General features: G+C 41.3%; 1 long non-coding RNA gene across 2 annotated transcripts in view; it reads right to left on the bottom strand.

Annotated features, from left to right (window-relative positions):
* Nucleotides 1-242: 242 nt before the first annotated feature.
* Nucleotides 243-12,225, bottom strand: part of LOC125643127 (uncharacterized) — a 180,779-nt gene continuing 168,796 nt past the window's right edge. For both annotated transcript variants that reach the window (XR_007358607.2, XR_012666411.1), the window contains exon 3: nucleotides 243-468. This is a non-coding gene — a long non-coding RNA (uncharacterized LOC125643127). The remainder of the gene's footprint in view (nucleotides 469-12,225) is intronic.

Here is a 12,225-nt window from a genome sequence, read left to right as displayed (position 1 = left end):
GGCCCAGGCTCGCCGAAAGATTTACTGCCAAACTGCCGAGGAAGCCTGCGACAAGAACTGAGTGAGTCTGGGCTGAATTTGAGTGAAATCCACAGGATCTTTGGAAATATTTATTATTTTAAATCATACACACAGCTGCTTTTGTGTGAGATTTCAAAGCAAAATGTAGGGAAGGTAAATCAAATCCAAATAAAATTTCATTGATCCCTTCCCCCATGTTTTATACAGCTTTGCCATATAAGTTCATCTTAAAATAAAAACATTTGTTTTCCATTGGTATAATTCAGAATGGTCCAAGGGATCTGGGAAGGATTTTTGAAAAACAAAAGTTCTCCTTTGGGTTCTGAGCCATTCTATCAGGCTTCAACCCAGAGCAAATGTTTTTACATTCCAGTCATAAATACATACATTGCCAGCAGCTGAGATGGGTTTTTATTGCTTTCTTCATGCTGCAGGTCCTGTGAATACCTGCAAAAGCATAAATATCAAGAAAAGTTTATATTAGCATTTTTTGGAAAAAATGCAGTTCATGCAGCACCAAATCCTAACAGCTGGGAGAATTCACCAAAATCAGACAAACACCCTTTTAAAAAGAAAAACAACAATCCCCAAAACAGAAAAAACGCTGCCCCGCTTGGTCAGGAGTTTGAATTCAACTCAGGTCAGCAGTGACTGAATGTTGTTGATATCTGATGGTTGTTCAGTGGCCCATATGAAATGGGTCCATGTCCAAATCACAAAAGCTCCACCACGGTTGACATTAATAATTAATACCCTCATTGGCTGCCTGAATAAAGGATTTGGCCCTTAGAGATGCGCCTTTAACTCATATTCACATGAAGGATTTTCCCTCTTGTTTAAAGATGGTATTTGAAAAACTCCAGATCTTCTGCTTCATGTCAGCCAGTTGTCCTGTATCCTGTCCTCTCTCCTCCCCCCTAGGGAGCCCATTGCAAAACTCGTCTGCTGGTGGCAAACTTCCTTACAGCCTCTCAGCCGTCTGTACTTTCAACTGGGGTTGGGATTCATTTAAAGGATTTATGTGGATCCCCATGAAGTATTAATCTAAACAACATCATCTTACAGAAAATTAATTAATTTTCCATCTGCTGAAAGTTAAAAAACATTCATTAATCAGTGTGTTTTCTATGTGCTCTTGACCCTCACCTGGTTTATTTAAAAAGAAAATACAGGCAAGTCTTTTGATTATCTATTGTTGAGAAACAGTTAATTGAAGGAAATGTTTGCAATAGAAGGAAATTTAAGATTTAATTCTGGTATATTACTGGGCTATAGCCTGCATGTCCGCACAAGACAATTTCAGAAGAGTGTCTTTCAGCCAAACCGTAGCCCAAATTTATTTGCAGAGCTAAATAATACTGAACTGGATCATTCCCTTCAGCTTATATGAACACAGGGGGACCCTAATCTAGCATACTATCTCCAAAATTGCAGAAGGGGAAGGAATTTTCCATGAAAGACCCAGTTATTCCTCAGACAGGTCAGGCCAAAAATCTAGTTAGAACAGCCTCTTCTGGTTCTGGTCCCAAAAGGAACCCAGAAGGACCAGGGCACACAAGTATAGGGGGAAACAAACAATATGGTACCTGAATATTTTCCAATCTGAAAAAATGAATAGTATTTCCTGGAGGAGTGTTGGGGAAGGACAGGTATCTTAGATTTTGCAGCATTCCTATCTGGATTCCAAACTCCTCCAAAGTTCAATGATATTTTGATCCAAGCTTTTGATTTGACTCATCATTGTGATAAAGAAAAGTGTGAAATTCAGACCCAGTTTGGATTTCTAATACCCTCGTCTCTAACCGCCATCAGAGTTCAGGGATATTCACATCCTGGGATTTGATTCACTCCACCACAGAAATAAAGCCAGCTGCAAAATTTGGATCCCCCTCCATTTCAGATTTCATGCTCCCCTCCCCCCCCACCAAAAAAGTCAAAGGTATTTGTATCCAGGTGTTTAGAGATTTACGTGACAAAGAACTAAGTGGATATTATTTTTCCACAAATGCCTTCTCACTTTATATCTTGTATGTATGAAGATTTAAAAAGTTCAGAGGAAGAAAACAGTGTCTTCAGTCTGAAAAGCTCACCTTCGGCTAAGGGCAATCGGAAGTCCTGTTTATGAAAATCTTCTGCACTGCATCTCTCAGCTGAAAGTTTGAACATTCTAAATCCAACAGTAAGTTTACTTAAAGAAGGAAAGAAAAAGTACCAGCAGCTGACATGACAGTAAAGATTGAACAGGTTTTAATTTATCTCGACAGCTCTGACATCATTGAATGCCTGAGGGACTGTATTACTAATGGTTTGAGTGGCACACTAGAGCAGGTCATGAACCCTGGGGCACTCAGCCTATGATAACAGCACACTCCCCTTCACTGGGAATAAAAATATATAGTGCAGGGTCCCCATGTAATATTTCTGACAGATTGAATAATTCTACAAGGGTGAGCAGTGGGATAGAAATAAGAAAGTGGTGAAAATAAGGAAGGTGCAAATTCTCTCAAGCTAGGAAAGGTCTTATAACACCCTTCTATGTAGGTCATCTACAAGGTTAGAACCTAGGCCTGTCAGTGCCATTGCATGGCTCTCTAGCACTTCAGCTAAAGGAACATCTTAGAAGCGGCAGTTGGTTGTTATCCTTTAGTGACCATCCTACAAGAAGGCAATGCCTAGTTAAGTACCGAAGGCAGGTGTCAAGTTCTGGGCCCAGTCTGAGCAGCTAAGTGCCCTCCACTTCCATTGGATTGCACAGTGCGAATGTGGTTACTGCCTCAGTGAGGTAAGGAATGTTAACTTGCTTGAGTCAAACAGAGATCTTTATAATCCATTCAGCAGAGCTCTATGTGGCAGCATAGCAGTGACTGCACTGGGGATTTTGCCAGCTCAGCTATGTTGCTAAGGTGTGTGTTTTTTCATGCCCCTGACCAATATAGCTATGCCAGCAAAACTTTGTACTGTACACCTGGCCTTAGTTAAGTCCAGAAGGCAAGTGTCAAATTCAGGGCCCAGTGTGAGGAGTTGAGTATGTTTCACTCCCTCAGTTCCTATCAAGGGCCTTGCAGGGGATGTTAATCATCTTGCCTACGCAGGCCCTTGCAAACTTTCCTGTGGGTCAGCAGGCACCCCCATATTCAAAGGCATACAAAAGAATCTTAACAACCCAGGTTACTCCATGGAAGTTTTAACACTAAACAAACACATAGTTTCTATGTTCAATTTGCTCAGCTTCTTCCCCTCTTTACCCCCCCCCCCCCCAACAATTAAAATTAATGTTATCATAGACAGGAAAATACACTCCAAACAAATTCTTATGCAATCCACAAATCCGAACCTGGGCTGATTGCTCAAGTTGCCTTATTTGTGTCACACCTGCTTTAAATTGTGATGCTCCAAATTAGATGGGAAAAAACATGCAAATGCGGCATATTTTCTGGCAAATTACCATGCAGACTGCACAAAGGTGAAGATTGCTAGGAGGAGAGCAGCACTAACATCATTTGACTGATTACTGAAGCAGGAAAATTAGGAGCAAGGGTGTCTGAAAAAATGTACGTACCAATTCAGTCATATATTCAGATTGCATAAGGTTTGTCACATAGTCCCAAGAAAGTGTGTCTGCAACTCTTCTTATGATAAACTGAATGTAACAGTGACTGACACCTGTCATAGTGGAGATTACCTTCTACTTTACTTGGTAGACAACTGTACCTATGTACTTTAATAAATATATCATGGGGATATGCTGTTTGTGAATGTGAGGCTGTGGCATGTTAAACTAATATTATGTACAAAAACTGTGTTAAGAAAATGTTATGTAGGTTGCAAACATTTGGCACTCAGAATTTGACAAATGCCAGATTTACGGTTGCCTGAGCAACCTTACTTCTGCCCCTTTGTGTGTCCGCCCTGTGTATCCAGTGAGGCAGGGTCCCTTGGAAAAAATAGCCTGTCACCATGTAATTAAAGACTGTCTCATAATACCTACACGCATGGGGGCCAAACTGAGTTTGCACAAGCAACCTTAATTCTGGCACTTCCTAACTTTTGAACACTGGACTTTGAAAGCTAAATAACATTTTTAATGTCATTTAGTGTGTATAATTTCCCAAGGTTTGTGTGTGTTTTTTTAAGGTAAAAGGTATAAACAAATTCTATTTTGTGTGTCAAGCTGTTTGGAGCAGCTCACAACTGTGAGTGCCCACCTCAGGGCAGACTGTCAGAAAACAGGGCAGACACCCCAAGCTGCTGGTGTTGTCTATAATTAGATTTCACCAAGCAGCCAGTACCAAATGTGAACTCCTGGATCACAGTCTTATCATGGAGTCACAGACAGTCCCCTTAGAGTTTCTAGTCTATCTTGCCACCCAGACAAACTGGACTTTGTGATAAGTGGTCACTTACACCAAAGATCACATCACATTTAGGTTGCTTCCAGTCCCAAGACCAGTCACTTACCCCAGATCAATTGGTACTTTAAATCTTACAGCAAAGACTGGCAGCCAATTCTATAGTAAACTAAGTAAAGGTTTATTAGCTAAGAAAAGAAAATGAGAGTTACTGAGAGGTTAAAGCAGATAAAACATATGCATAGGTGAGTCAGTTTGTAATTCCAAATGGTGGCAGTAATGTAATAAACTGCCAGTCTCCCAAAAGTCTTTTCAGGGTACCCAGATTTTCTCTGGGGAGCTTCACTTTGCATCTGGTACACTTCCCTGTAAGAATCCAAACAGTCCAGAGATCCAGGATCTTTCTCTGACTCCATTCTTGTAGCTTCTTCTCACAGAAAACAAACTGATAGTATCACTACCCACGTGCGCTTTTCCTTTGATGACAGAGAGTGAGGAATGCATTTTGAGTCTTGAACCTCTGATCATCACACACAATGACCACTTGCTTAGAAATTAGCACTTTCCGTTAAAGTTCTTCATTTGCATTTCACAAGGTTTCTTTCTTGTTTGATGAGTTATTTAGTTACAGTGCTACACAAAATGTAAACGTTTGCTACTACATTATAAAAGGATACTGGTAAGTGACAACAAAGCATGCAACATCCCATTAGTTTTCATGAAGTTTAAACACCAAATACATTCTTGTACATTTAACAATTACTTTGATCTACACTTATACACAGGTGAATTGACCTGGGACTTTGGCATGAGCTGGCACCTGGTCTGCCAGCATCACAACGCTCAACTCTAAAAATGTTCTGGTGGAAACACAAGTGAGAGAAAGGAAAGAGCGATTGTTGGCAGCTCATATCTCAGCCAAACCCAAACAGAAGTTCATGGGACAAAGAAAACGCATATAGCCTGAAGGCTTTCCCACTGCTGAATTTCAAAAGCCTGTTGCAAACAAAGGAGATGTTAGAGTTTTTCAAATAAAAATTGGAAAAATCTTTTATAATGATAGTCAACCTAAATATAGAGTGTCACAATTACCAGGCTAACTGCCCCTCTAACCCCTCCTGGTCTCGTGGAGTGCAGCCTCTTTCAGATCTCTGACCTTAAGCAGTCACCTGTCATGGGGCTTGTCTACACATACAACGCTCCAGCGCCCCGAGAGGTAGTAGTTATGTCAATGGGAGAAGCCCGCCTGTCGGCATAGCGCTATCTACTTCGTATGTTTGGATGGTCTAACTGCGCCACTCAGGGATGTGGATTTTCCACATTCCTGAGCTACATAGTTATACCAGCATCAATTTGTAGTGTAGATCAGGGCTCAGAGTAGAATCAAGCGCTTCTTCCACTCTCAGACCAGGCCATAGGCAGCAGAACTCAGGTATTGGTTCTGTTTCTGTACTTGCAGTCCATTCCCTCTGGGAGCAATAGCAGTGGTAAACAATGAGCAGACAGCTTCTTAAAGCAAAGTGTTATCTATTAAGAACAAAAGCATTTCAGAGAAAACAGGTCGTAAAGCAATAAAGAGACTATACTCATGCCTAGCTTACCAGGTGCCTGTCTATCTTCCACATGGGAATCCTGGTAGCTCTAAGCATCCTAGAGATTCCCCTCCTCCCAACCTTCTAGAGTTTTGATGGCATAGTCTGTTCCCTTAACTCACAAAACTTTCACCCCCCTGCCTTTCTGGGGCTCCCAGCTTCAGGGAGTGTCTCCTTTAAAAACTGTTCAGTCTTTTTTTTGATTCCCTTCCTTCTCAGCCTGGCAAAACAAGGCTTGCACTTTCATTGGAGACAGGACAGCGGATCCTCAAAGCTAATAGTTTCACCCACTGCCTTTCAAGTGTGTGCCCAGAGATTCTTCTCTGGGGAGTCTTTGTGTTGCCTTCCAATATATTCTTCCACCAGCCACCATTGAATGGAAGCAATATAGGCATATAATAGACATTACACTATCCCAACATCAAAAAGAAAAGGAGTACTTGTGGCACCTTAGAGACTAATAAAGTCTCTAAGGTGCCACAAGTACTCCTTTTCTTTTTGTGTATACAGACTAACACTGCTGCTACTCTGAAACCTATCCCAATATCAGTTATATAGTCAGTCTGAATAATTAGGTTACATATCAGTAACATTAGATTATTACATAACTATTCCATGCCTGTCACAGAGAGATCACTACAGGCTCTCCCTATAAGAACTGGACTGGAGTGGGAAATGCAATTCTTACTTAAGAACAATAGAGGACACCTAGGAGTGGAAAGTGAGGGAGGAGAAGAAGAAAGCAAGGGGGTGGAGATGCTGCAGTGAACTAGTTTCAAGAATCCAGTTTAACCCTACTGACTGCTTGCTTACATCAGCTGAACTGTAACCAAGATACTACAGTCATTGTCTTGACCCAGGCACAGTATAATCGGGTGCTGTGTCAGCTTCACCATCCAGGTCCTAGGCTGTATCCCTCTCCTACATTTAGTTCTTTGGGAGCGGGATTGTCTCTTACTATGGGTATATAAAATGTCTAGCACAATAGGGCCCTGATGTGGGTTGTAATAAAAATAAGTAATAGTAATTTATACAACACCGGTTCTAGTCTGGGGCCTCTGTTGAGCAGAGACAGTCAGTCACACAGAACTGTGATACGTGGTGTGGTAGTTTATGGTATAAAGCAAATGTCTGTCAGGGTTTAGAACACCCAACTCCTTTTCACTCCTGATTTAAAACAGGATTTTAATCCAGCTCTCAAGAGGTGAAAGGAAACACTAGTTCATTTTCTGACCTATGTACGCTAGGGGATTTGTTACTTGTGATGATGGAGATCGCCTGGCAGATCACTAGATTTTCATACCCCATGCTCACCATCTCCTCTTTAATCTTTAATGACACACTCTAGTTGAACAGGCCTCACCAACTGAGTGACAAGGGCTGTTTTTCACAATTGTCTATTAAAATATTCAGAATCTGATTGGATTGCCCCGTGAGGTTTGGAATAGAACTCTGCACGTGTACCTCTGAGACTGCCTGAAATTAAAGAGCAGATTTATGGGGCTAACTAACCAGAGCCATTCCTCGAGGAAGTGGTCACTGAGATTACATGGCACATAACAAACACCTGTGCCAACATCCCTGAAGCCAAACATGTGGATCTTGTTCTCCGCTCAAGTAGCATTTGTCATACTTGGAAGTGGAAAATGTGGGTTTGTGGAGCTGACTGCTGTAATTATTTTGAAATGATTGTCTGGCTATTTCTTCACTTTAATATAACATGGCTTGATTTTTATTGGTAAAATATTTTAGATGGTTTTCCCAAGAGGCCTTTTTTTCTGCATCTTGATGCAAGCAATTTAACATCTATTTGCAAAGGGCAAGGGCTGCTTTACCTAACCTTCTCTTGGGTGGTTTGTTGTTATTTGCAAAGCATAATTAGCACATCACACACATGCAGCCAGATGCTAATGTAACACATGAGCTAATTTTCCTTCCCAGATGTTGTTAATGGACCAAGCCTCATAGGTCATCCATGTCTAACTTGAGGGCTTGTCCACACAACAAATGCTTTGCTGGTATAGCTATACCAACAGAGGCCCCTAGATGCAGCATGTGCCAACAGAGGAGTTTTTCTGCTGGCTAAGTGATACCACCTCCCCAAATGACATTAGCTAAGCTGGCAGAAGCATTCCTCTGGTGGCACAGTTGCATCTATACTGGGGGTTTTGCCAGCACAGCTATGACAGCTAGGGGGTATGGTTTGTCCACATTCCGAGCCCACATATCTATGCCAGCAAAATAAAATCTTTGTAGTGTACACTAAGCCTGACTTTAATATGCTTTGGATCAGGCTCCTAGTTCTTTTCCCAAACAGTTCTGGATTGTCCCTACAATACACTATGATTTATATTATTATGTACAAGAATTTCAAAAACAACTTGTGATTTTTGGATGCCTAACTCAAGATATCTTAAAGGGGCCTGATTTCAAAGGGCAGATGCTCAGCCCTTTTGGAAAATCAAGCCCAGTGAAGGTGTCTGAAGCTGGGCAGCCAAAAAATGGAGGCGCCCAGACTCACAAGAAACTTTTGAAAATCTTGGTCATTTTTGGTATCATGATAGCACCTGGAGCAGTTCTGGTCATGACTGAGGCCCTGTTCAGCTGGGTATTGTACAGGACACAGGGTAGCAAACTAGTGTTTTTTTCTTCAGTCTAGTTTTAAATATACAAAGACATGGTACATTCACCACTTCCTTGGAAGACTCTTTCACAAGCAAATTAAGAAATCTCCCTGTCAGGGACATTTCCCCAACCAATTACATATTCCAGATCACCTTTTACTTTGTGTACTCCAATGTGCATGATATTGGAAAAGATTTTAGATGTGCAGCGTTGTTGATTTATTTGGGCTAATATTTTTTCACTCTTCAGAAATATCTCATTTTCGTGAGGGTCCCCAGCCTTAAAAAAAAATCAGACAGGGCCAAAGTCTCAAAGAATAGCCTCTGAATTTGCAAATGCACTTGCGCGTGCATTAAGATGGATTTGGATTTGTATGGTTGGGTAGCGAGGTGCCCAATGCTTCTCTCTCTAGCGTGTGTGCAATTGCCATTTGCATCTGTGGGCTTTTTGCACACAAAATTGTGGGTGCAAAATTTGTGGCAAAGCAGTGGGGGTCCCTTTGGATAATTTGGCATGCACCAATATTCTGACGTAGAACAATACAGACAATGTAATGCAGGACACATAGGCAACAGGAGTATATGCTTTCATAACTTTTCTCTGGAGAGCAAGTGTGGCTTTGTTCCCATATATGTTTAACAGTGACCTGTAAAGGAAAAAAAAAGTGTTTCTTTTTGCTTCTTTTTTTTTCTTTACTGGTCATCTTTAAGAGAGTCTTTTTCTCATAGCTTTGCCATGCATTAACTCACATGACTTCTTGTTTATTTCCATTGCCTTTGCCTTTGGCAGTTCCAAGTAATACAATAATGTCATTCTTCCATTAGTCAGAGCAGTGTTTGTATTGTTTCATAATACCCCCTGTCAGGGTTCCCTCCGCACTCTGAACTCTAGGGTACAGATGTGGGGACATGCATGAAAGACCCCCCTAAGCTTATTTCTACCAGCTTAGGTTAAAAGTTCCCCAAGGCACAAATTCTTTGCCCTTGCAGGGTACGCTGCCACCACCAAGTGATTTAGCAAAGAATCAGGGAAAGGACCACTTGGAGTTCCTATTCTCCCAAAATATCCCCCCAAGCCCTTACACCCCCTTTCCTGGGGAGGCTTGAGAATAATATCCTAACCAATTGGTTACAAAGTGATCACAGACCTAAACCCCTGGATCTTAGGACAATAGAGAAATCAGTCAAGTTCTTAAAAGAAGGATTTTATTTAAAAAAAAGGTAAAAATCACCGCTGTAAAATCAGGATGGAAAATAACTTTACAGGGTAACAAAAGATTCAAAAACACAGCAGAACTTCCTCTAGGCTTAGTTTCAAAGTTACAAAAAAAAGGACTAAACCTCCCTTCAGCAAAGGAAAAATTCACAAGCAGAACAAAAGATAATCTAACATGCCTTGCCTGGCTTTTACTTACAATTTTTGTAATATGAGAGACCTTTAGGATGGTTTATAGGAGAAGGAGTTTTCTGACCTGATGCTTCCCAAGAGAACACACAAAAACAAAGCATCCCCCAGATTTGAAAGTATCTTCTTTCCCCATTGGTCCTTTTGGTCAGGTGCCAACTAGGTTATTTGAGCTTCTTAACCCCTTACAGGTAAGGAGGAATTCTAGGCTACCCGTAGCTGTACGGTTATGACACCCTCCTTAACCAAGAGCTAGCTTGTGGGCGGCCTGTTTGGAGGAAGAGAAAGCTTGGGGCTGCAAGGGGAGGGGGTTGGTGATGCGGCAGTAGGAGCTTGGGGGGAAAGGGATTACCCTGGGAGAGGACGTTGGTGGGAAAGGGTAGCCAATAGAGAGGACTACTGGATCCTGGGGCAGCCTGAGGGCATAAGGTGGTAGGAAGGGCAAGGAGTAGGAGAGTAAACCATGTGTGTGTGTGTGTGTGTGAAGTGTTGTATCTGCCACACCCACCTCAAGCCAGATGCTGTGTTGCACATTGTGTGGTCATTCACACTAATGCAAAGTGGGTATAAAATGCTGCCATTCTGAGTCAGGTGCATTTCACACCCGTTTTACTCAGGTGTAAATGACAATACATGCTGCAGAGCAACAGAAACCCAGGGCCTGTAAATCTTGGCTGGAACCAGCTCCTCACTCCTTGTTCTCATTATTGTTGCAGCCCGTAGAGAGGAAACATGCATACTATGCTCTCTAATGGGAGAGTTACAATGTTTCTTTCTTTTTGTTGTTTTGCTAAATCTCAAATAGATGTTATGCAGACTGATAGCAGGGTGTGCTTTGTGAATGCAAAAGCATAGCAAAATTGAAGGGTGCAAAGGATCCCGGGGGGAAAAAAACACCCAAGCAAGTGCACACATGCATGCGCACCCACACACATACAGAGTAAAATCTCCATGGGGTGCATGGGTTACATTTTATTTGGATGGAGAGAGCACAGCTCAAACCCAAATGATTGCACATTTTAGATGCTCTGGGACTGGAGGACATTTGTGGTTGCTATTTCTCTCAGTAGAGATAAAAAAGAGAACACTTTTTCCACTGCAGAAGCTTTGGCAGCCTGACAAACATTAATTTACATACTTTATGCCTCCTTTCTTGCCAAAAATGATTTCCACATTTTTCCCTTACTGTGTTTAAATTGCTTTCAGCCCGTGTATAATATCATACAGGACCCTTCAATTCACAACTGCTGTTTAGTAAAATGGCTTCCCTGGGTCAACACACTTTCATTTCAGGGTAGTTAATCCTGAATATATTCTCTGCAGGAGATAGGAATATGCTCTGCAACTGAGAGATGTTTTGTCAGGGTAATAAACTGAAAGCTGGAGTTAGATGAAATTACCTAGGAATGGAGCCCTTTGCCTTAGCTTTCTATTCTCAGTGCTAGTCATGTTTTCAATAAGGGCCCTTCAAAATATGGGTCAAAACTATGTATATTGTAGCATGAATCAAAGGGAATAGATTGACTTGGTTTTCATGCATGAAAGAGAATAGTTGGAAAACAGCAGATACAGAAAGAAAAAAGATTCATAAAGATGAAAATGATTCCACACTTGAGTTAACATAAGAGAATTATGCTTTGGTTTTGTTGCACTTCACACCAAAATGATCTCTTATTCAGCCTTTGAAAGAGAAGGTTGTATGTTTGTTTAGTTTCTTAATGCTTACAGTGGTGCATTTGAAAAATAAAATTGTTCTGTAATAGAGAATATTCCTGGCAAAATATGAATCATTGTATTGAGTAGCGTATAACAGAATTCCAGTTTGGTGCAGGGGGGAGGGGAGGGGAGCAGAGTTACTTAAAAGGCCAGTCTTGACTGGATATTAATGAGTTCATAATTTCTTGATTGCTCTGTTCTTTGAGAGGCATACATCTTTTCAGCAAGACTACATGTCTAAATACCACCTTTCCCATTTATATAGTCTGCAAAGTGATGTTTGTAAAGCAGTTTGTTCTTCAGTTTCCCCTGAGATGCCACCCATCCACCTTCTTGAGGTGCTCACTGTTCACTCTGATTCAGCTTTCACACAGGATAAAAAGAAAGCAACATCAACCCTTAAATGAACATGTATCCTCCAGGAATTGTCCTACGGATCAAAGGATCTGCTCTTCCTACATTATTTCGTTACAACTGGCATTGCCCAATCAGAAATTCTTAGGCCCCACAAAAATAAA

Source organism: Caretta caretta, chromosome 1 (genome assembly GCF_965140235.1).
Source record: "Caretta caretta isolate rCarCar2 chromosome 1, rCarCar1.hap1, whole genome shotgun sequence".
NCBI lineage: Eukaryota > Metazoa > Chordata > Testudines > Cheloniidae > Caretta > Caretta caretta.
This window is presented reverse-complemented; position numbering and strand designations above follow the sequence as displayed.